The following is a 26017-nucleotide window of genomic DNA, read 5'->3' on the forward strand; positions in this document are numbered from 1 at the left end:
TGATCGGTATCTTTCTAAGTGGTGTTTTCTTGTATTTATATTTTTTCAATAACTTGTTATTCCTTTAAGATAAGGGAGTCCTATTGTATATAGCGTATAGTAGCTAACATCAATAGAATTGTTTTAGTGATATAGCTTACTTTTTTGTCTCCTATGTCAATATGAGGTACAGCATTAGCATTATTGCTGACAGAGGATTAAAGAAGCCTCTCTACACATCAGCGCGCTTAAAGCATGGAGAAGTTATATATTTAGAATCGCATTTAGAGAGGTAAAAAACTTCTTTAGTAAAGTTTTTCATTCGAAGTAGTTTAAAAATAAAGTTATCTTTTCTTTGGATTTTTATCTAGTTGGTATTTATGCATTATTGTTTTTTTTTTTTTTTTAGAAAAAGGATGGATTACCAAAATAGTAATCTAGCCAGCTAAATTAAACAAAATTGGTTGTTACAAAATAGTACACATTCCCCAACCAAGAATGTGTACACTAATTCAACTAATATTTACAATAAACTGCACCAGGACCTCTCTCCTGCTATCATCTATCAACAGCATAGCATAAAGTACGTAGCATAAGACCAACACTTATACAAAGTTTTCATATTTAAACCACAAAAGAAATTCACTTTTCATGATTAGCTTTCATTCCAGCAAATCTACCACACTCCCAGCAGCAGGAACAGAAGGAACTCTGGCATTTGCAGCAAACATCCTAGCCCTTTTCCACCTCCTCTCTTGCAATCTAGCTGCACGATCAAACGTCTGTGAACCTATCCAAAAATTCGCAAAAGTCAAAAAAATTCCCAAAAGCTCAAGTGATCTCCTTCTCTTATTTGAAAAAATCCTATCATTTCTTTCCTGCCGAATACACCAAATAAGAGAACAAATAATCACATATCTTTCAATATTCTAGCTATCATTCTCCTCCTCAGTCCAAGTATTCCAAATTTATTTTAAAGAATACAAAGTAAAATCTTTTTCAATTTTCATTTTATATTGAATAGATCTCCATATTGAGTATACAAACTCACATTTAACAAAAGATGAAGATGATTTTCCTCTTCCTTGGAACAAAAGTAGCACATCACATCCATATGAACTCCTTTCTTTTCCAAACTTTTTTATGTTTAATCCATGCCTTAAAGCCAACCAGACTAGAAATTTCACCTTTAAAGGAACAGGGAGTTTCCAAAGATTTGTGCAATTATATTTTAAACCTCCATCAATAAGAAATTGATAAAAAGATTTAACAATAAACTTGCATTTTGCTTCTCAAATCCAAATTCTCTTGTCCTCCCTGTGTACAAAATTAGCAAGCATAATATTGTTCAACATATTAATATATTGGAAAACCAAATTTCCTGTCAACTGCCTTTGAAATTGAATATCCCAAATTCATTCATTATTTATCTTTTTTCTCAAACTGCTAATAGAAGCAAAAGGGGATGATGCAATATTAAAAAGAGAAGGAAACATAGAAGCCAGTGTATTTGCACCTATTCATTTGTCAAGCCAAAATAGAGTTTGATTTCCATTCCCCACTTCTACACGAGTACTGCACAAAAAGCTTTCAGCATTAATAAAAAAATTCTTCCAAGAATGTGATAAGAATCTCCTACCAGAATAAAAATATTCTGTCTAGTTTTTATTCCCAAAATACTTGTAAAAACTTATTTGTTTCCACAGATCCATCTTATTATCAAACCACTTCCAAATCCACTTCCCCAACAAAGCTTTGTTCATAATTCTCAAACTTATAATACCCAAGCCACCAAACTTTTTGGGTCTACACACCTCTTCCCATTTAACCAAATTAGAAGAATTCTTATGTTTCAAAGAACCAGTCCACAGAAATCTTCTTCTCATTGTATCAATTTTATCGATAAGCCACACAGGAAGTAAGAAAAATGACATCCAGAAGATTGGCATGGAAGAAAGAACTACATTAACTAACACTAATCTTCCTCCTCGTGATAAAGATTTTTTCTTCCATAAAGCTAATCTTCTCTCAAACTTCTCAATTAAAGGAGACCAATCTTCTTTTTTTAATTTTTCAGGTCTCAAAGGAACTCCAAAATATGTAATAGGAAAGCTTCCACTTTTACAATTTAACATACCAGCCAAATTATGTTGCAAAACCTCATTATCCTCAAGAGCAATAAGCAAACTCTTATTAAAATTTATTTTTAAACCAGATGCTGATTCAAAGCAGTATAAAATCAATTTCAGAATTGTTAGTTGTTCTCTTTTATTTTTACAAAAAATTAGAGTATCATCCGCATATTGAAGGCAACAAACCTGACTCATACTGTTAGGACCCAATCCTTCAATAAGAGAAGCCTCAGCTGCTAAATTCAACATTCTGGTAAAAGAATCAGCTGTCAAAACAAACAAAAGAGGAGATAAAGGATCACCTTGACAAACTCCTCTTTTGGACATAATCCAACTACCAATTTTTCCATTTATATTAATGGCAGACATACCCCCTTTTAAGCATAATCTCACCCAATTTATCCACTTATTTCCAAAATTTTTGGCCCTCAGAACCTCCAGGATAAAATCCTAATCTAGCATATCATAAGCCTTCACAAAATCTAATTTTAATAGAATTCCTCCCTTTCTATTATTCTGAAAGCAATCATTAATACTTTCATGAGCAGCTGTCACTCCATCAATCAGAAACCTGTTCTTTATAAAACCTGACTGAACAGGATCAATAAGAAATTCCAGCTTACGATTCAACCTGTTAGTCAACACTTTTGTGATTATTTTGTAAATCACATTAAGTAAACCGATAGGTCTGTAATCATTAACCGTTGAAGCCTCATTTTTTTGGAATAAGAACTATATGAGCATAATTGAGTCTATTTATTTCCAGTCTACCTTCATAAAATTCCTCAAACAACCTCATATCAAATTTCACAGTTTCCCAAAAGACCTGAAAGAATACCGTAGAAAAATCATCAGGTACAGTTTATCATCTTTCATATCAAAAATAGCTTTTCGAACTTCTTCCTCAGAAAAAGGTTGTTCTATATCACTAGGTTCCTATTCCACCAAAGGAAAAAGCTTATTCCAATCAAGTTAACATCTATAAGGCTCCTTTTGACCAAAAATCTGTGTGTAATGGTTAGAAAAAATCTGAGCAATACCCTCTTCAGAGCTAACCTCTACATCATTAACAAAAATAGAAGCAATCAAATTATTATTTTTCCTACCATTAGCAATCTTATGAAAATATGCAGTGTTGTTATCACCTTCTTTTAGCCAATGTGCTTTAGATCTTTGTTTCCACATTTGTTCCTCTTGGAATAAGATCTCATTCAACTAAAAAGAAATATCATTTTTCTTGATCAATTCATCATCTTCTAAATCTCTATTTTCCTCAATAATCTTCCACTCCAACAAATTATCCAACAACTCTTTTTTCTTCTGTTTAACACTATAAAAATTATCTAACAAATTATCCAACAACATCTATATTTTTCACATTTATGCATTATTGTTATTGAGCTTCTTTTTGGATGAAATGGTTGCATAGCTCTGAAAGCTTCCACGTCCTTGGAAACTACTTTAGTGGAAAGAATGGACATAAGCATGAGTCTTTTAGGAAGGAATTGGACTCAAATCCTTTCAATTGATTCCTATGTTTGGACATCCATTTTTAGAATCCGCTATGCAGAAGTTGATTTGTGTCATTGAGAGTATCTATGAATCAAAGATCAGATATTTCAAAAAAATTCGCCCATGCATCAAGCATGCCTAGAAGAACAGTTGAAATTGTTTTCCTTAAGACCTGAACATTAGTGCATAGGTATTCAATCCAACATTTGATCTTGATCAAAATATTTTAAAAAGCTTGTATAAACTAGTTTATGTTAGATCTCAAACACTCTACAAATGAAACTAACAAAATTTCTATTTATAATGTTCATTTGCATCTTGTTGAAAGACAAATGCACATAAAGAACTTTATTTTTTGCTTGTAAATAAACTTTAATAAAGTGGATTTTTTTTGACATGAATTACCCGACATCAAATTAGATTGGAAGGATTTGGCTCAGAAGTTTCTAGAATCAGCTGATTCTATCTCCCATGTGTTTTTAGCAAACATATATTTATATACTGTTGAATCTACTTAAATGGTCAGTAGATAATGTTTTGTAATCTAGTGGGGAAAAAATTTAGAAGATCCATATGTTGGTTACAAGTATCATTCAAAAAATAAGGAGTATGACTACATTTTGTATCTATATGCAATCAATATATGACAATTGGGTTCAAAATCATGTAGCCCTTGAACTTGGTTGTGCAACTTTAGATCATCGGCATGTTAGATGAATTTATTTATTTCATTCTCCAAAGCCATTATAGTGAAATCAACACACCAATACGTAATAAGGTTATTATGTGATTGTTGCATTGTTGGCCTAGGATTTGAAACTTATCATTTGTATTGTCATCTTTGTTCTGCATATGTCTATGCTTTTTTAGTTGTTACCTATACTTAATGTGACACCCATGACTTTCTGGTTCTACTCTTATAATTCCCTTCACTCTTGTTTCCCCTATGCTTACTTTCTCTTTTGGCATGCATTGCCACTATCTAGCTTTTACCTTCATTGGCTCATCATTAGGACAATCACAAGTGGGTCGGTCAGCTTGAGTCTGGTCTGGCTTAGCCCTTATGAGACCTACAACTTTGGATCTACGTTTTAAACTTAAATCTACCCAGGTTTGATGTTTTTGAAAGATTATACTGTAAATTCATAACATATGAACTAGTTTTTGTCCGCTCGTGCGAATTGTTTGAGTTTTGCTAGGAGGGCCTGGATTTGCTAGATCTGCACCTTACAGATGTTGCTTTGGATCTAGATCTTGAACTATCACAACCCGTGGCATAGATTTTAGATATTGGATGGAATCAATTCAGATCTTACAGCCTCACTGTATTGCAAGTGCTGCCACTTTAGGTTCTTGTTGATGAGAAAAATTCCAATAACACTGTGGTTTACTTCTCATCAATTAACTTACTTCCTGTAAGCAAGTGATCATGATGCATGTTGCGTGTATGAGGATCTAGAGAAACGTCACTTCTTTCAACTAGGACGGTAGGAGATAAGGGGTTTATGTGATGTCATTTAGAGAAGCATTTGGTCAAAGTGATATCAGAACACCAAAGCATCCAAATGTCCTACTTGTTTTGTCCAGTACGCCGTGAAGTTAATTCACGACAACGGACTCAATGCACAACAAATGGTATCAGAGCCCAGATTTCAGATCTAGGCTTTTGGAATTAGGTGGAGGAAGATTCTTGTGTGAAGCTTGGTTCATGGAGTTCTAGGCTTCGATGGAGATAGCATTAGGAGTTATCGTTGGAGATTTTGCTTTCCTCGTGTGGACAGAAGATCTATTTGGAATCCGATCTAGGGTTCAGTTGGGTAATTCTTAATTTCTATCAAAGTTTTATTCTTTCTCTACAACTTGGAGTTAGTTTGCAATGGGAGAAGAAAGTGAAAGCAGCAAATCGATGGCGAGTATAGTTCAAGTTGGTTTTTAAAACACCAAAATTAGTATGGTGAAGTATGACGGTAAAATCAACTTTGGTTTGTGGATGAACGACGTACAGGATGCGCTCAATGCTTAGAACTTAGAGGAGACTATCATGGTCCATGAGAAACCACCAAAATATGAAGAGGCGATATGGGAAAAGATGAATATGAATGATTGTGTGGTGATCAGGTCCTGTTTGGAACAGGAGCTGAAGTATGATGTGATTGGGATAACGTTTGCAATGAAGATGTGAGAAATTCTCAACAATAAGTATCTTACGAAGAGTGTTTAGAACCGGTTGCACTTGCTGCGTAGGTTATTCAGATTTTAGATGTCCAGAGGCACCTCGCTTACGGCTCATGTGAACAACTATACGAAGTTGTTGTCGGACTTGGCGAATGTTGATGAGAAGATTTCGGATGAGTACAAGGCTATTATCTTATTACGCTCCTTAGTGGATGAGGAGTATAACACTTTTGTGCTCACTTTATTGAACGGAACGTCTTCTATCAGCTATAGTAAAGTTACTAATGCATTAACGAATTATGATTTGAGGAGGAAGGACAATGAGACTTCTCATGCTAGTACTTTAGGCGAGGTCTTGTCGACGAGAGGTAGAAGTCCATATCCGAAAGGTGGTAATAAAGGGAGGTTAAAGTCAAGAAGCCACCACCAATTAGTAAAGAACCAATGTGCATTCTATAAGCAGCAAAGATGTTTGGTGGAAAATTTGTAGTAAAAAAATGAAAGAAATATATTAGATTTGTATTCTCTTAATCTCAATTACAATTTGAATTCCATGATTATAAAAAAGAAGAGAATTGATCTGAATTCTCCCTTTTATTTAAGTCTGGGTTCTTCACGGTGGCGATGAGATGTCTTCCTCGAATGCTCGCATCGAGTTTGCTTCTCGTTGACGATCCGAACGTCTTGTTTTACTGGAACGTGGTCTTCTCCTCACGATTTGACGTTGTGAAGAACTTGCAAAGAAAGTTTTAGAACTCTGGACGAGTTGATAACTCTGAACAAGTTTGAAACTCTATGAAAGAGTTGATTTAACCGAAATCGGTTTATAAGCCAAGGATGAAGAAAGCTCCTGTTGTCGATCTCCAAAGCTCCAGCAATTCCCCCGAAATCGGTTTATAAGCCAAGGATGAAGAAAGCTCCTGTTGTCGATCTCCAAAGCTCCAGCAATTCCCCCAAAAATCTAGCGAAGATCTCTTCTTTTCTAAGCTCCTGTTGTCGATCTCCAAAGCTCCAGCAATTCCCCCAAAAATCTAGCGAAGATCTCTTCTTTTCTGCCAAGCTCCAAGGCCAAAAGAGATCAATCCGAGAGCAATCTGCCAGCCCCCAAAAGACCAGCCTACGATCTCCTTTTTGCTGCCGAGCCGAAGACCAAAAGAGGATCTGAACTCAGTAGAGTTTCCTACTATTTATAGGGGATTAAAGGGTGTAACTGTCCCCTTAATTCGCTCCTAAGTGGGGCTGAATGGGGTGTTACCGTCCCCTTAAACTGCTTCCCAAATCGTGGGAAAAACGGTTTTGAAACTGTTCAGCTCGTGTTTGAACGAGTCAAACGCCCAAGTTGACGTTCAGGACCCTAACTCCGTGTTTTAGACTGGAGAAGTAGAGTTGGGCACCCGCTAGATGTTGAAAAACGCAAGGGCTACCCGTGTTTTGTCTGCTGAGGGTTGGAAACACGGGGGTCGCCTGCGTTTCAAGAACTGAAACGCGAAAGTGAATTCCGCTTTTTAGAAGGAGCTAATGACTTATAACTTCTTCTGTAGAGTGTTGTAAAGATCATTGTTGAGTGATCCTCGCTTTAGCTATTTTGAAATATAAGAGTCATCAGATTGTAACTCCCGATGTTGATTGTGAAGGCTATTGATTAGAGCTTCCATTAGTTATTGTGAAGGTCGTCAGATGTAACCTTTAGCGATCTACGTAAAAGTCTTTAAATTATAGCCTTCTGGAAGCCGTCGAATTGTAACTTTCATCATTAGTGTTTGATAGGGATTTTCTATCTGTTATGATTTTTAGACAGCCTACAAGGGACATTAGAAGAGAGACTGCCCGAAGCTCAAGGAGAAGGAGAATAGTAAGAAAAAGGGCTCGAAGGCCAATGAGGTGAATGTTTTGAAAGGCGATGATTCTGATGATTCGATTTTTTTCTCTATTGATTACTCCGGAGGTGAACCACTTGGATGCATTGGATTGGATGCTTGATTCTGGCATTACTTATCATGTGACCCCTAGGCGAGATTGGTTTACATCATTTGAGAGACTTAATGGGAGTGTTGTTGTCATGGAAAATGATCAATCCTATGGCATTTGTGGGATAGGTACTATGAGGATTCGGATGCACGATGAAGTAGTCCGTGAATTAAAGGAGGTGAAATTTGTTCCTCAGCTGAAGAAGAATCTTATCTCAGTTGGAGCTTTGGAGGCAAAGGGATTTAAAGTGACCTTTGAAAATGCTGTAGCGAAGGTTACTAAGGGATCTTTGGTGGTGATGAAAGAAGTCCGCAGTTGAAATTTATAATATCTAAAGGGGAGCATCGAGATTGGCTAGGTTGCTTCGGTTATTTCAGAGGCGGGCATAAGCATGTTTTGGCATTACAGGTTAGGGCACACAGGCGAGAAGTAACTGCAGGCGCTGTGCCAGCAGGGGCTATTGAAGGGAGCCAAGAGTATTAAAGTGAAGTTCTATGAGTACTGTGTACTTGGCAAAAAGACGAATGTGAAGTTTGGGACTGCTATTCATAGAACGAGGGGCATCCTGGACTACGTGCACACAGACGTTTAGGATCCCACCAAGACTGCATCACTTGGTGGTCGATATTGGTTCGTTACGTTCGTTGATGACTATTCTAGATGATGTTGGGTGTACATCATGACGAAGAAGAGTGAAGTCCTAGATATATTCGTGGAGTGGAAGAATAGGTTGGAACTACAAACTGAGAGAAAGATCAAGACGTTGCTATCCAACAACGACGACGAGTACACATCAGACCCCTTTCTGTAGCTATGTCGAGACGAGGGCATAGAGAGGCATTTCACGGTTAGTCATACACCATAGTAGAATGGGATGACAGAGATGTTAAATCGGTCTTTGCTGGAGAAGATCCGATGTTTGTTGGTGCATAGTAGTTTAGAGAAGATCTTTTGGGCTGAGGCACTTACATATGCGAGCCACCTCATTAATAGGCTGTCTTCATCTGCGATTGAAGGAAAGACCCCTATGGAGATGTGGTCGGGAGAGCCAGCACATGATTATGACCAGCTCAAGGTATTTGGGTGCCCTGCATTTTATCATGTGAAAACAGATAAATTAGAACATTGAGCTAGGAAGGCCATATTTATAGGATTCAAGTATGGTGTTAAGGGATACAAGCTTTGGAATCCAGTTGATAGGAAGATTGTACCGATAAGGACGTCACATTCGATAAGGCTTCTATCTTGAAGCTTCCCAGCTCTCATCAGGTGGAGAACGACCCGACGTAGAAGATATCACAGGTGGTGGAGATCGATGCAGCTCCACATTGTCCAGATAGTACAGTATCCATTAGAGTGCCGACTGAGGTGACGTCAGGCGAGCACGGCGACAACGAGGAGAATACGAGTACAGTTATGCAGGATTAGGGACCGACGGCTCAGGTTCAGGATTCTATTAGAGTTCGGAGATGTAGGCGTCAAAAATTGCCTATAGGTCCCCGCACGCGGATCGAGACAAAGAGAAGACGATGAACGTTAGTATTTGAGTTACAAGAGCTTGTTTGACAATGACATACACATGAAGTAAGTCGACGGGTCAGACGAAGCAACGAAACTTCGGAATAACGGAAACGAAAGCTGATCGGGAGCCCCGCGTCGTTTACGAAAGGCGGAACACCCCCGTTTCTTAGTTATTCCATGTATGATTTGTTTAATATTATATCTCCATGATAGTTTTTGATGATAACAATTTATTCAATGTGTGTTATACAAATGCACTAACTTTTATATGCAGATTTCAATATCAAAATATGAACAAGTGCAAGCTGATTTCAAGGCATTATGAAGTGAAGAAGATGAAGAACATATGAGATAATGTATTTTACATTTTTTTACTTAAAATTATTGTACAAGCCTTGATCACACACACGCACACACACGATATTAGAACATACTAACACAGGCTTAGTGTGTTGGTTAACTATAGAAATCCCCTATGTTAACCATTAGAGTTATAGTTAAAACTTGAGTGTAAAAACTTTTTAGTTCATATTTTTTACTCTTAGTAGTCGACTAATTAGAATAGTAGTCGACTACTCTTGTATAAGACTTAAATATAAAATTCTGTCAACTTACAGTATAGTCGACTAATTTGGATAATAGTCGACTACTCAAGTGTTTAACAGAAACATAAGTTTCTGTTAATTTACAGAATAGTCGACTAATTGATATTATAGTCGACTACTGAAGGCAAAATTCATTTTCCAAGTGTCTGTAAAATTACAGTGTAGTCGACTAATGATCTTTGTAGTTGACTACTGAGAAATTTTCTGAATACACAGTCTGTTTAAACTCAGAGTAGTCGACTAATCTGTATTGTAGTCGACTATAGATACAGTTTTTCCAGAATTCAAAGTTTGAATTTATGACTGTTTATAGCCATTTTTAAACGTTTTTAAAGTTCAAAAAATTATCTTTTCAAGGGCTATAAATAGGTTATCTGTTCAGAAAAAATGCAGAGACTTACATACCCATAAGCTTTGATATTTGTGCATTTTTTTCAAGTGAAAAATATTTAGATTTTGAGAAAAAAAAGTTTTTGAAATTGCCTTTGAATTTCATTCAAATACTTATTGTTTAGGCAATTTACAGAAATGAGAATCATTCCTAAGCCACTACTACACTACACTACAAATCAACGCTTATAAGAATTGAAATTGTTGCTTCAAAAGTTCTCTCGAGTTGTGAGAGGTGTTAATCTCTTGGTTTAGAGATTGGTGTGCAAATTGGCAAGGTGTTTGTCAATTGGTATTGCAATTTGTAGGGACTTGCAAATTGGTCAGGTTTGCTTTTGATCTTGTAAGTTTATTCAAAATCATAGTGGAAACTCTCAAGCGGGATTTGCTTGGGGACTGGATGTACACCGGATTAGTGGAACCAGTATAAAACCTTGTGTTTGTGATTATGAATTTCTGAGATTGCCATTTTTCTTTGCAATTTATAATCTACTTTGCATAAATTTTAAAAGAACACTATTCACCCCCCTCTAGTGTTCTAGTGTATCTATTTCAGATCCTACATGATTCAATTATGGGAGCCTGTAGATCTCCTCGTCGGTTTTCCAACGCATCCTGAATCACGTAAATCCAAGTTCGAAAGAGGAAAATACGGTGAATGCAAAAATAGAGCATAAAACGGTAGTCTCAGTTTAAGCTAAGACACCCCGAGGTGTCTCGGCCCAACTGAGACACCCCAAGGTGTCTCGGTTTGGCCGAGACACCCAAGGGTGTCTCGGCCTCGCTGAGACACCCGAGGGTGTCTCGGCCTCGCCAAGACGCCTGAGGGTGTCTCGGCCTCGCCAAGACGCCTGAGGGTGTCCGTAGCCCTAAAAAGTGGTTTTTCCCTAATTGTGCAGTTTTAACCGCCTAGATTCCCTGGAGCCTATAAATACAGCCCCATGGCCTTCATTTTTTGGGGAGCTGGATTTTTAGAGAGTTGGCGAAGCCCTGCCGGATTGAAGATTAAAAGTGCACAAACTTCGGAAGAAAGGAGGAGATTGATCGAGTTCTTCAGCACAGGAGAGAAAGATTCATCAGATCTACATTCCCCGGGAAGAAAGGAGGAGATTGATCGAGTTCTTCAGCACAGGAGAGAAAGATTCATCAGATCTACATTCCCCGGGTCCGTTCCTTAAGATTATCTCGTTTCTTCAGCACAGGAGAGAAAGATTCATCAGATCTACATTCCCCGGGTCCGTTCCTTAAGATTATCTCGTTGTAATAATCTTAAGAAGAGCAATTATCTCGCCATTGCCGAGATAAGCGCTTTTGTTTCTTGATTCCTTCCTGAATCAACGAAGCTTCAGACTTGATCTAATTATCAGGTGGTCCACGGATATTGACGTCACCGTCACCGACTAAAAACTCACGCAAGCAAGAGACGACAAACGGATCTTATGTTATTTTTGAAAGAGTTGTAATTCCTTTATTTATTTTTTTTTATTCATTATTTGAATTATTTGTAAACGACTAAAGTTATAATGAAATCAGTAATGAAGGCAACTTTCAAAGAAAACAAACTGGCGACCATAGTGGGAGCCAACAGCTTCGCTGCTGAAGCTGTCGTGCCGCAGCCAACAATCAACATCCCCGTGGATGAAGAAGTCGAATACGAGTTCGACCAACAGAAATTTGAGGAGTACGTCTCCTCCTCCTCCTCCAGATCTGCCTCGGCTCATAAGTGCAGGTAGGTCTTCTCCTCCCGGAAGATCCGTCGATCTTCAGATCTGAAGACCCAAGAAGCCGATCTCCCTACTACCGCTGTTGCAATTGCACCTCGCAATAATCCACCGGTATCCAATGAAGCCGGATCTGCATATCTGAACTCCTCCTCGGTCAAGGAGTCGGCTGCTGAAGGCGCGCTAATTTTATCAAAGAGAGCACGTCAAAGGCAACGCCAATGCCTCACGTGCCAATTCGCCAAGGCTTTGGATCAGGTGGATGGACTCTGTTACCAAGCAGATTTGAAGTTTAGAAAGCACCAAGTGGCTAAGTTATCACCACAACAAGCATTGGGATCCTCCTCCCAACCTCCAATTTACAAATGGGTTCGGATCATACGAACACGTTCGACTCTCGAGGAGCGCATCCAGAAGCACCGTGCACTTCTTGCGCATACCCAGATCCTTATGCGTAAGGCACGAGAATTACAGCGGGAAGAGGTGGTCCAGAAACCACCAAGATCTAAGCAGGTTTGGGTCAGCATGTAGCTACCCCAGGACCACTCCACAGTTGGTCTCGGTATTTGAGAGGATCTTCGCTGAAGCATCAAAGCCTAAATCAAGACATTTTTGCAAAAAAACGATCGCTTGTTCAAGATGACGAACTCCCAGCAGTTACTATCAATGTGGTCGATAAGGGGAAGTCTCTGATTAGTTCAAAAATCGACTCGACCTTCAAGTTCAGACCCCCTCGTTTCACATCGTCTGACTCGGCTACACGCGGGAACTACTAGACGCAGGGACTATCTGAGGATGAATAGAGGACTATCCTCAGACGATGAAACGTCAGACGCTTGCTCGGCAGTCGCTTCAGAGGCTACCGTATCCAGTCTCGGACAATCCCGTGAAGTGTTTATGATTAACACTGAGGAAATAACCAAAATGGTTGAGGATGCTCTAGCCAAGCAAAAGCAAGCATTCAAAATCAAAATGGAAATGGCTATGCAAGAGATGAGACAAAATGCACGACCAACAGATCCGAGCCTTGTCGAATCAAATAGTTGAGTCCAGCCGTCATGACGATTTCAGCCAAGCAGCTAGCGATTCAGATGTGGATGAACACATCAATGCTGATAACCCCCCTGTTGACCAAAATGCTTGGGGTGGTCCCACCAAAGATAATAATATCGGGGGTGACCATATTGTTCCTCTCGGAAATCGTCCAAAACATGATACAGACGAGGACGAGAAGATGAAAGACCTCGAGAGAGAAATTAACACTCTAATGTCTGCTCGAGAGGTAAAGAAGACCGGCATTCCGTGTCCTTACCCGAAAGAGTGGGATTCAATCCCGTATCCGGCGAAGTTTAACCTGATCAACTTCACGTCATTCGACGGGAAGGGCTCGCCACTCAGCATCTAATCTACTTCAAGTCCTACTTGGGAATGATCTCTGGCAATGAAGCCTTGATGGTTCGGTCATTCGTCGGCACCCTTCGCGGGCCTGCCTTCGATTGGTATCGCCGTCTCAAGCCTGGAAGCATCACCAGCTGGGATGATATGGAGAGCTCATTCCTCAGCAACTTCTTTGATGACGATGCCGAGGTATCCATCAGGACACTCTTTGAGGAGAAACAGGAAGATGAAGAGATAGTCGACGACTTCATCAAACGTTTCCGAAATAAGGCGATGAACTACCGAGATTCGATTATGGAGGACTTCATCCTCCAGACATATCATAACAACCTATCTATTGAGATATTAGAAGTTATGGGAGTCGCACCGTCCAATACTTGGAAAGACTTAAAGGTGCGCAGCGAACAAGCCGAACGCTTCCTCAGAAGGAAGAAGACCGAAAGAAGCCAGCAGTCAATGCCTGTGGTTGCCGATGATAATTATCAGATGTCACAACAATAATCTCAAAAGCAACAGAGGGTTCCAGATCTGGGACTCCAAAAAGAGTACTCCTTCAATAATGAGGAAGTTCCGGATATTTTCGAGTACCTCCTGAATAATGGTGAGATTGAGCTACCACTGATTAAAGATCGGGAGGGAGCTAAGAGGATTACAGACCCAAACTGCTGTGCGTACCACAATAGAGTTCTCTATCCTACTGAGGTTTGTTTCGGTCTAAAGAACAAGATTCAAGCTCTAATCGACTCTGGAGCCATAAACCTAAAATAAACCGAATGACGGTGCACCACTCCGAAAAGTATAAGAGTATAAACTGCTCCTTCACACTCCGAAAAGTATAAGAGTATAAACTGCTCCTTCATACTCCAAAAAGTATAAGAGTATAAACTGCTCCTTCACACTCCGAAGAGTATATGAGTATAAACTGCTTCTCAATCCTCCAACCAGTATAAGAGGTTAAACTGCTCCCTGACACTCCAATAGATATATGAGTCTAAATTGTTTCCTTTCTTTCACGGGAAGTTCCTAGAGAGTATCATGCCTGGTATTCTTAAGGATAACCCGGTCATGCAACTGAGTATAATATTAGACCCGGTTTCACGAAGAAAGCTGGGGGTGGATAATTCATATAACGGGAAGTTCCCGAGAAAATTCTATATAGTATATTCTTAGGGATAACCCGGTCACTACAAGAAGGTGATGAATAAGAAACTCTCACCTTAGGGATAACCCGGTCACTACAAGAAGGTGATGAATAAGAAACTCTCACTCAAACTCCCGCTACGTCTGTGCACTCAACAAGAAACTCTCACTCAAACTCCCGCTACGTCTGTGCACTCAACATTCTCATTGTTAGAGTCCGGACATAGTTTTCAGGATTTTAATCTCCTGATCATTGACGATTATCAAACCCTTCTGTGTTAAGCGTTTGTCACTTAACACCAGGAACCCTCTCTGATCGATTTGTACAAGTCAACACTCCCATTATGTTTTGTACTCCCACTCTCACTGTCTACTTGGTGTAGGCGTATAAAATTGATTATAGGTCCCTTAGTACAGCTCGGCACAAACCGACGAACCAACGAGGCGACGAGGTTGACGAATTGCACGCAAGCATCGAAATACATCCATTCGCGTGTGGAATCAAGCCAAGGGTTCGAAGAGTCAACGAGTCATCCAACCAAGGGCAGACTCGGACGAATCACGATCGAATCAAGATCAGTTTCGGACTCGAACTCAGAAGTGGATTTACTGCCAAATCAGGAATCGGATCTACTGCCAAATCAGATCAACAAATCAGAAGTCCGAATCAACCACGAAACCGGACAAAACAACAAAACCCAACGCCTAAGGGGGGGCTCGGCCCAGTGGGCTCGGCCAAAGCGGAGCCACCTATGGGTGGCTCGGCCTAGTGCCGGCCACCCATAGGTGGCCGACCCAGATCTGTGTGCGGGCACAGTTCAGAGAGCCTATAAATAGGCCCCCTTGGTTCACTTTTCAAAGGTTAGAACTTTGAGAGCCGAAACTCTGCCGAATTGAAAATCGAGCTTGGAGTTTTGAAGACTTGAGGACTTGAACATTCAGATCTGATTCCCGGCGAGCATCCACGTCACAAAAGGCAGGAACTCCAAAGAGTATACGAGTATAAACTGTTTCTCATTCCTCCTACCGGTATATGAGGTTAAACTGCTCCCTGATACTCCAATAGGTATATGAGTCTAAACTATTTCCTACCATTGACGGGAAGTTCCTGGAGGATATTACGCTAATATTCTTAAGGATAACCCGGTCGGACAACCAAGTCAAACCCAGTTCCAAGAGAGAAACTGGGGGTGGATTATCCAATGCATCGGGAAGTTCCCGAAAGAATACCACAGGGGTATTCTTAGGGATAACCCGGTCTTTGTGGAATTGACGAAGGAGAAATCTACATTCGAACCCTGAAGGTCAGAATGTCTCTTCTTATTCTCTAACTCTTATGAGTTATTTTTGTGAGAAGAGATCCAATCTTCTGGTAGGTTAATCTTTCCTCACCAAACCATCCGCTGATCAAATCAAACGACAGTGGATCCACCAACATTTCCATTTGCCCGTCATTGGCATTTTGCAGACTTAACGTGCTAGGTCCTGAACGCCTAGCATTCAAAGTCTCCCTGTGAGTGATAATACGAGTTGGCATTCTCTTTGCTACCTGTATTCCACTTTCTGTGTTTTCTGGTCAAACCTGTAAAAGTTAGGGCCAAAGCCAAAATCCCCTCTCGATTCCTCCAATGAACGAGAGGTCCACCTTCAAATCGAGCGATCAAACCTTCTGACAGTTAGGATCGTCTCAAACTCCTGCTTGGTCAAACCTTCGTACAGTTAGGGCCACAGTCAAAATCTCCTCTCGATTCCCCCAACGAACGAGAGGTCCACTTTCAAATCGGGTAATCAAACCTTCCGACAGTTAGGGTTATCCGAATCTTTTCGATTCTCGGAGTGGAGATCCCACTCCTAGTTTCACCATTCTGGATTCTGGGGGTGGAGATCCCACCCCAAGTCTCCTTTCCGGCCGAAGATAGAATATAAAATTCTTCCTCTTCAGCACCGGGAGATAGAATATAAAATTCTTCCTCTCCCGTTTCTCAATCTGTCTTTGCTTTTAGAAAAGACACGATTGTCAAATCCGGGCACTCGATGCACGGGGAATTTTATCCCGAAGCCTGAGTAGGGATAAGTCAACGCCTAACACGCGTTGCCGATGCCATATTCCCGTAAGAAATGGCGAAGTCTATGTATTCAAAATCATAGCATTAAGTCTAAGAGAAGCAATTCTCTTAGCACAACGTTACATGTGAAACGGGTTTTAATAATTCACATGCTAGCCCGATTCAAACGGTAATCGGTAAAGGCACGTCAAACCCGTTGATAGCTGGGGGTTTGCCAAAAAATCCCAAAGTCTATGTCTAACACGCATTGCCGATTAGTCTTTGACCGTAAAAAGGACAAAAGACCGCATATTCAACATTGTGGCAGGTTGTTATTAATAACATCATAATCCGTGCCTCACACGCACGAGGAATTTTATCCCGAAGCCTAAGCAGGGATAAGTCAACGCCTAGCACGCGTTGCCGGTTTAGTCTTTTACCGATTGAAGAAGACACCAGAATCCGAGTCTGGGGATTTTTATCCTGAATCCTAAGTAAGGATAAGTCAGCGCCTAACACGCGTTGCCGGGTACTCTATTCCCGTAACAATGAAAAAGTCTACGTATTCGAAGTCATAGCATCAAGTCTAAGGGAGTTCATTCCTTTAGCACAACGTCACATGTGGAACGGACTTAAACAATCTGATCAAGTCTAAGGGAGTTCATTCCTTTAGCACAACGTCACATGTGGAACGGACTTAAACAATCTGCATGCTAGCCCGACTCAAACGGTAGTCGGTAAAGGCTCATCAAACCCGTTGATGTCTGAGAATTTGCCAAAAATTCTATAAGTGCGAGTCATTAATGCATCAACTCTGCTAGTTGGTCTCGTGGCTCGATTATCCAACAACATTAAAATAAGATCCACAAATACAGATGAATCAGCTTTAACAGTTGGTCCTGCAACCCCGACACTTGGGACCGCTGTGCTCCAATACCTTAAGAGCTTAAACTGTGTATACTCCAGTAAACGTACGAGTATAAACTATGTCAACGTATGACAATTTAAACCCTAGGGTCAACGCCGGTCAACACGTAACCCTAGGTCAACGTCAGTCAATGCGTTGTGACCAAAAAGTCAACATTCGACGTTCGAAACCCTAGGGTCAACACCGGTCAACGCGTAAACCTAGGTCAATGCCAGTCAACGCGTTGCGACCAAAAAAGTCAAAGCTTGACGTTCGAAACCCTAAGGTCAACGCCGGTCAATGCGTAACCCTAGGTCAACGTCAGTCAACGCGTTGCGACCAAAAAGTCAAAGTTCGACGCTCGAAACCCTAGGGTCAACGCCGGTCAACGCGTAACCCTAGGTCAACGCCACTCAACGCGTTGCGACAAAAAGTCAACATACGGTGATCTGAAACCCTAAGTCAATACAATGTGACGGAGGTAGTCAATTCAAAGCCACCTCAATGACAGGAGCCAAACTCAACTCACTAGTGGTAGACTCGAGACTCCGACGACGGTCAGGCGATAAACGCAGCGTCGGAAGAACTTCGGCTATTCGTCAAAGCATTGAATAGACCGAAAATCGAAGGAGTCAAGAGTTGAAGCTAACTACAGGTCCTTTACGTCGACTGAAGGCTAGACCAATCACATCCAAAGTATTCCAGCCTCTTCTATAAAAGAAACGAGTCCGAAACGCTTTGGAGGGGGTATCTGTAGGCATCGAAAATTGCCTATAGATCTCTACGAACAGCTCAGTGTTAAGGAATGACGATGAACGTCACTATCCGGTTCACAGGAGTTCGATTGACGTCGGTGAACGCTTGAAGTGAATCGACGAACTACGTGAGCTGACAGAATTCCGGAATAACGAAGGTGCGGGCTAATCGGGAGCCCCGGAATGTTTACAAAGGGAACAATGCCCTTCGTGTCTCATTCATTCTACAGATAATCCAACCATTGGATCTGATAGAGCTCCTTGTCGGCTTTCCAACGCATTTGGAATCACTCAGATCCGGGTTCAGACAAAGAAGTTACAGCGAAAACAGTCAAACGGGCATTGAAAACGTCTCAAAGCTGAACCAAGGCACCTACGGTGTCTCGTCCAAGTCAAGACACCCCAAGGGTGTCTCGGCCAAGCCAAGACACCCCAAGGGTGTCTCGGTTTAGCCGAGACACCCCAAGGGTGTCTCGGCCAGGCCAAGACACCCCTAGGGTGTCTCAGCGCGGATTTGACCCCTTTAAGTGGTTTTAATCGCTCCGCAACCCCTCATGCCTATAAATACAAGCCTTAGGCCTCATTTTTTGAGATCTGGAATTTTGGAGAATTGACGAAGCCCTGCCGGAGTGAAGAGTGATCGAGCACTTCAACGCAAGAGAGTTTCTTCGTCAGATCTACATCACCCGTACCCGATCCTTAGTATTATCCCGTTGTGGTAATACTAAGAAGAGCAAATATCTCGCTTTTATCGAGATAGGCGCTTTAAGTTTCTAGATCTCCTCGCGGATCGACGAAGCTCTGGATCAGATCTGATTGCCAGGTAGTCCACGGATATCGACGTCCCCGTCACAGGCTAAAGACCCACGCAAGCAAGAGACGACGAACGGATCTTGTGTTTATTTTTTAAGAAAGTTGTAATTTTTATTTCTTTGTTGTTTGAATTCATTTGTAACGTTTGAAGTTTTAATGAAATCAATGATGAAGGCAACTTTCGACGAAAACACTTGGTCAAACCTTTAAATAGTTAGGACCACAATCAAAATCCCCTCTCGATTCGTTCCATGAACGAGAGGTCCACAAATTGAACGATCAAACCTTTAAACAGTTAGGGTCGTCTCAAATTCCCATCTTGGTCAAACCTTTAAACAGTTAGGACCACAACCAAAATCCCCTCTCGATTCCTTCCATGAACGAGAGGTCTACAAATTGAACGATCAAACCTTTAAATAGTTAGGGTCGTCTCAAATTCCCATATTGGTCAAACCTTTAAACAGTTAGGCCCACAACCAAAATCTCCTCTTGATTCCTTCTATGAATGAGAGGTCCACAAATTGAACGATCAAACCTTTAAACAGTTAGGGTCGTCTCAAATTCCTATCTTGGTCAAACATTTAAACAGTTAGGACCGCAACCAAAATCCCCTCTCGATTCTTTCTATGAATGAGAGGTCCACAAATTGAATGATCAAACCTTTAAACAGTTAGGGTCGTCTCAAATTTTCATCTTGGTCAAACCTTTAAACAGTTAGGACCACAACCAAAATCCCCTCTCGATTCCTTCCATGAACGAGAGGTCCACAAATTGAATGATCAAACCTTTAAACAGTTGGGGTCGTCTCAAATTCCCATCTTGGTCAAACCTTTAAACAGTTAGGACCGTAACCAAAATCCCCTCTCGATTCTTTCTATGAATGAGAGGTCCACAAATTGAATGATCAAACCTTTAAACAGTTAGGGTCGTCTCAAATTTTCATCTTGGTCAAACCTTTAAACAGTTAGGACCACAATCAAAATCCCCTCTCAATTCCTTCCATGAACGAGAGGTCCACAAATTGAACGATCAAACCTTTAAAGAGTTAGGATCACAACCAAAATCCCCTCTCGATTCCTTCCATGAACGAGAGGTCCACTTTCAATTTGAGCAATCAAAATCTATAAAAGTTAGGGTTGCCTCCAATCTCACTTGGTCAATCCTGCAGATAGTTAGGACCAAGACCGGAATGCTCCTTTCGATAAACGAAAGACTTCCACCTTTTCCTATTCGGCCAAACCTATAAAAGTTAGGGCCGAAATCGGAATTTTACCTCAATAAATGAGGAATTCTTTTCTTGGATTAAGCAACCAATCCTATAAAAGTTAGGGTTGCTTGAATATTTCCGATTCTCGGAGTGGAGATCACACTCCTAGTTTCACTTTTTTGGATTCTTAGGGTGGAGATCTCACTTCGAGTTTCCTTGGCAACTGGAGGTAGAATATAAAATTCTTCTTCTTTAGTTTCGGGAGATAGAATATAAAATGCTTTCTCTCCCATTTTTTTGACACCATCCTTCAACTCCCAAAAATCGTGCCTTACACGCGTGGGGAATTTTATCCCGAATCCTAAGTAGGGATAAGTCAACGCCTAACACGTGTTGCCAGTTTAGTCTTTTACCGATTAAAGAAAATACCAGAATACCAATCTGGGGAATTTTATCCCGAAGCCTAAGAAGGGATAGGTCAGCGCCTAACATGCGTTGTCGATTAGTTCTTAACCGTAAAAAGAACAAAAGCCCACATATTCCTCATTGTGACAGGTTGTTATTAATAACACCATAATCCGTACCTTACACGCACGGGGAATTTTATTCCGAAGCCTAAGAAGGGATAGGTCAGTGCCTAACACGCGTTGCCGGTTAGTTCTTTACCGTAAAAAGAACAAAAGCCCACATATTCCACATTATGACAGGTTGTTATTAATAACACCATAATCCGTGCCTTACACGCGCGGGGAATTTCATCCCGAATCCTAAGAAGGAATAAGTTAACGTCTAACACGCGTTACCGGTTTAGTCTTTTACCGATTGAAGAAGACACCAGAATCCGAGTCTGAGGACTTTTATCCCAAATCCTAAGAAGGGATAAGTCAACGCCTAACACGCGTCGCCGGGTAGTCTATTCCCGTAAAAAAGACGAAGTCTACCTATTTAATATCGTAGCACTAAAGGAGTTAACACTTTTAGCACAACGTTACATGCAAAACGGATTTTAATAATCTGCATGCTAGCCCAACTCAAACGGTAGTCGGTAAAGGCTCATCAAATCCGTTGATGGCTGAGGGTTTGCCAAAAATTCTATAAGTGTGAAAGTCATTGACGCACCAGCTTTATTAACTGGTCTCGTGACTCGAGCATCCAACAACTTCGGGATAAGATTCATATCTGCAGACGAATCAGCTTTAACAGTTGGTCCTGCACCCCAACTGTTGGGACCTCCATGCTCCAATACCTTAAGAGTTTAAACTGTGTATACTCCAGCAAACGTACGAGTATAAACTATGTTAATGTCGGGCGATCCGAAACCCTAGGTTAACACCAGTCAACGCTTAACCTAGGTTAACGCCGGTCAACGCGTTGTAATGAAAAAGTCAACGTCGGACGATTCGAAACCCTAGGATAACGCCGGTCAACACATAACCCTAGGTCAACGCCAGTCAATGCATTACAATGAAAAAGTCAACACCAGACGATTCGAAACCCTAGGTTAACGCCATTCAACGCGTAACCCTAGGTCAACGCCAGTCAACGTGTTGCGATGAAAGTCGATGTGAATCAATATATCGTGATGGAGATAGTCGGTTCAAAGTTAACTCGACGATACGAGCCAAAATCAACTCACCGGTTTTGATTCAAGATTTCGATGACGACTAGACGATGAACGCAGCGCCGAGAGAACTTCAGCTATTCGCCAAAACATCGAATAGGTTGAAAATCGAAGGAGTCAAGAATCAAAGCTAACAACAGATCCTTTTACACCGACTGAAGGTCGGACCGATCATATCCAAAGTATTCCAGCCTCCTCTATAAAAGAATAAGACTAAAACATTTTGGACGGGGTATCTGTAGGCGTCAAAAATTGCCTATAGGTCCCCGCATGTGGCTCGAGACAAAGAGATGATGATGAACGTCAGTATTTGAGTTACAAGAGCTTGTTTGACAACGACATACACATGAAGTGAGTCGACGGGTCAGACGAAGCAACGAAACTTCGGAATAACGAAAACGAAAGCTGATCGGGAGCCCCGCGTCATTTACAAAAGGCGGAACACCCCCATTTCTCAGTTATTCCATGTATGACTCAATCATGGGAGCCTGTAGATCTCCTCGTCGGCTTTCTAACTCATCCTGAATCACATAAATCCAAGTTCGGAAGAGGAAAATACGACGAATGCAAAAACAGAGCGTAAAACGGTAGTCTCAGCTTAAGCTAAGACACCCCGAGGTGTCTCGGCCCAACTGAGACACCCCAAGGTGTCTCGGTTTGGCCGAGACACCCGAGGGTGTCTCGGCCTCGCTGAGACGCCCGAGGGTGTCTGTAGCCCTAAAAAGTGGTTTTTTCGCTGATTGTACAGTTTTAACCGCCTAGATTTCTCTGGAGCCTATAAATACAACCCCAGGGCCTTTATTTTTTAGGGAGGTAGATTTTTAGAGAGTTGGCGAAGCCCTGCCAGATTAAAGATTAAAAGTGCACGAACTTCAGAAGAAAGGAGGAGATTGATCGAGTTCTTCAGCACAGGAGAGAAAGATTCATCAGATCTACATTCCCCGGGTCCGTTCCTTAAGATTATCTCGTTACGATAATCTTAAGAAGAGTAATTATCTCGCCGTTGCCGAGATAAGCACTTCTGTTTCTTGATTCTTTCATGAATCAACGAAGCTTCGGACTTGATCTAATTGTCAGGTGGTCCACGGATATTGACGTCCCCGTCACCGGCCAAAAACCCACGCAAGCAAGAGACGACAAATGGATCTTGTGTTATTTTTGAGAGAGTTGTAATTCCTTTACTTTTTTATTATTATTCATTATTTGAATTCTTTGTAAACGACTAAAGTTATAATAAAATCAGTAATGAAGGCACAACTTTCAAAGAAAACAGGAGACAGAGGAGAGACATACGGATGCCAACACGGTATGCTGACACAGTTGCGTATGCACTTTCAGTAGAGAGTATCGATGAGATGGTGCCTACTATATTCAGAGAGGCCGAGCAGAGTTCGGAAGCTGATTTGTGGCAGGTAGCTATGCAGGAGGAGATGGAGTCTCTTCACAAGAATGATACGTGGGATCTTGTTGAGCTTCCAAAGGGGGGAAGGTAATTGGTTGCAAGTGGGTATACACAAAGAAATAGGGCATTGAGGACACTCCACTGATGTTCAAAGCTAGGTTGGTTGCGAAGAGCTATGCACAGAAGGAAGGTATTGACTATAATGAGGTTTTCTCTCCGGTGGTGAAGCACTCTTCGGTTTGGATTTTGCTAGCTTTGGTGACACAGTATGGTTTGGAGTTAGATCAGTTAGATGTGAAGATGATATTTCTTCATGATGATCTTGATAAAAAAATATATATGACTCAGCCATAGGGATTCCGAGCTACAGGGAAAGATAAGTTGGTTTGCAGGTTAAAAAAATCTCTATACGGTTTGAAGCAGTCTCCTCGACAATGGTATAGACGATTCGATGGTTTTATGATTGATCATTCATACACTAGGAGTCAGTTTGATCCTTACGTATATTTTCACAAGTTGAAAGGAGGTGCGTACATCTATTTGTTTCTTTATGTCAATGACATGTTGGTTGCTTCTATTTCCAGATCTTTTATAGATGAGTTGAAGGCATAGCTTTCAAAGGAGTTTGAGATGAAGGATTTGGGTGAGGCGAAGCGCATTTTAGGGATGGAGATCGGCAGAGACAAGAAGAAGGGTAAAATTTGTTTGATACAGGTGACTTATTTGAAGAAGGTTCTACAGTGAATTTATGTTAGTATGGATATAAAGCTAGTTAGTGTACCTTTGGGAGCCCATTTGAAACTTTTAGCTGACCTTTCACCAAAGACAGTTGAAGATAGAGAGTTAATATCGAAGACTCCATATGCGAGCACGGTTGGGAGCTTGATGTATGTGATGGTATGTACGAGGCCGGATTTATCACTGGTGGTGAGCAAAGTTTCGAGATACATGCACGATCCAGGAGTGGGTCATTGGAACACCGTGAGATGGATTTTGAGGTATATTCGAAGTATGCTCAATGTTGGTTTGATTTATGAGCAGGACACTACAGGTGGGTAGTTATGTATTGGCTACGTTGATTCGGATTATGCTAGAGATTTGGATAAGCGTCGGTCTACGACGGGGTATGTGTTCACTTTGACCCATGCGCCGGTGTGTTGGAGATGCACCTTACAATCTACGATGGATGGAGGCAGAGTATATGGCAGTTATGGAGGCTGTGAAGGAGGCTATTTGTGGCTTCGAGGACTTTTGGAGGAACTTGGTGTATTGTAGCGGTCTGTCACTATTCATTATGATAGCATGAGTGCTATCTATTTGGCGAAGAATCAGGTTTTTCATGTGAGGATGAAGCACATTGATGTTCGTTATCACTTCGTTCGAGATGTTCTTGAAGATGGAGATGTGGAGATAGTGAAGGTCCACACGAAGGATAATCCAGTGGATATGCTCACTAAGGTGGTTTCGAGCAACAAGTTTGATCATTGTCGAAATTTGTTACACATTTGTGATTGTTGAGGCCATTGGCAGCCATTTAGGTAAACTACATGAGGCTTGATTCCTTAGACAAGAGGATACGTAGGCAGTCTTTAGATGCAGCCGGTTGGATTAGTTGATTTTGATGGAGGTGAGATTGTTTGGACTCTCGTTCGGATTCCCGACTTATTGTGGATTGAGTCCGTTATCGTGAATTAAGTTCACGACGTACTGGACAAAACAAGTGGGACATTTGGATGCTTTGGTGTCGGCTCGGTTTTGGAAGAAACTTCGCCGATGTGGAGAATTATGAGTAGGGGCCACGAGTTGTGAAGGGTCCATGAGTTTTTTGAACGGACCGCATGATTGTAAGCGTGCTTGTGGGGGCCACCCATGTGAAAATGCAACAAAGCAAACCGCGTGATTATGCAGCGGAGCCCAAGACCCGATTTGATTCGCTGCTATATATTTGCTAGGGTTTCATTCCCTAGTTTGGTGTGCAAGGCAGCGTGCGTGCAAGGAGAGGACGGTAGAGAGAAAAAGCGGTGACTGTGCATGTGCTAGCGGTGGAAAATTGTAGAGAGAAAATTGTGTCTTTGGGTTTTGGCGGCTGTTTTTTGGTTTGTGCATCCTTTTGAGGGAGATATTTGTGTGAGGGATCTGAGAGCTTGTTTGAGGGTTTAATTTGTGTGATTGTAAACTCTAGTTGTATTCTCTCTCTAATAGTAGATCTCCCTCCTCCTTGCCCCGTGGACGTAGACAATCTGCCAAACCACGTAAAATTAGTTTGTCTCGCTGTTTGTGTGATTTGTAATAGCTTATTTAGGTTCCCTCGACAGCTCAGTCCTAGAACTTATGAGAGGAAAATTGATATCCCACTTTGTTGAGATATTTTGCTTTTGGTTCTTGTTTTCTTGGTGAAACGAAAATTCTTATTGCGACCTAACTCTCTTGTTGTGCTGCCGAAGTGCTGGCGAAATTTCCACTTCAAGATGCTTGGCAAGTGGCTTATTTTGGCTTATAATCTACCAAAAAATAAGCTAGGTATTGTACCTTATTTTTAGATGGATTATAAGCCATGAGATTTGACTAAGTAAAAGTCAGTTATATCCCTTATGAATTCACAAAATCTGAGGTCTCATTTACTTAATCACCACTATCGCTAGCTATGCTCTTTTTGGTCATTTTAACGACAAAGATGAATTGCCAAACACTCTGTTTTTGAAAATGGAATATAATCCACTAAATTT

Source organism: Asparagus officinalis, chromosome 5 (genome assembly GCF_001876935.1).
Source record: "Asparagus officinalis chromosome 5, Aspof.V1, whole genome shotgun sequence".
In the NCBI taxonomy this organism is placed as follows: Eukaryota; Viridiplantae; Streptophyta; class Magnoliopsida; order Asparagales; family Asparagaceae; genus Asparagus; species Asparagus officinalis.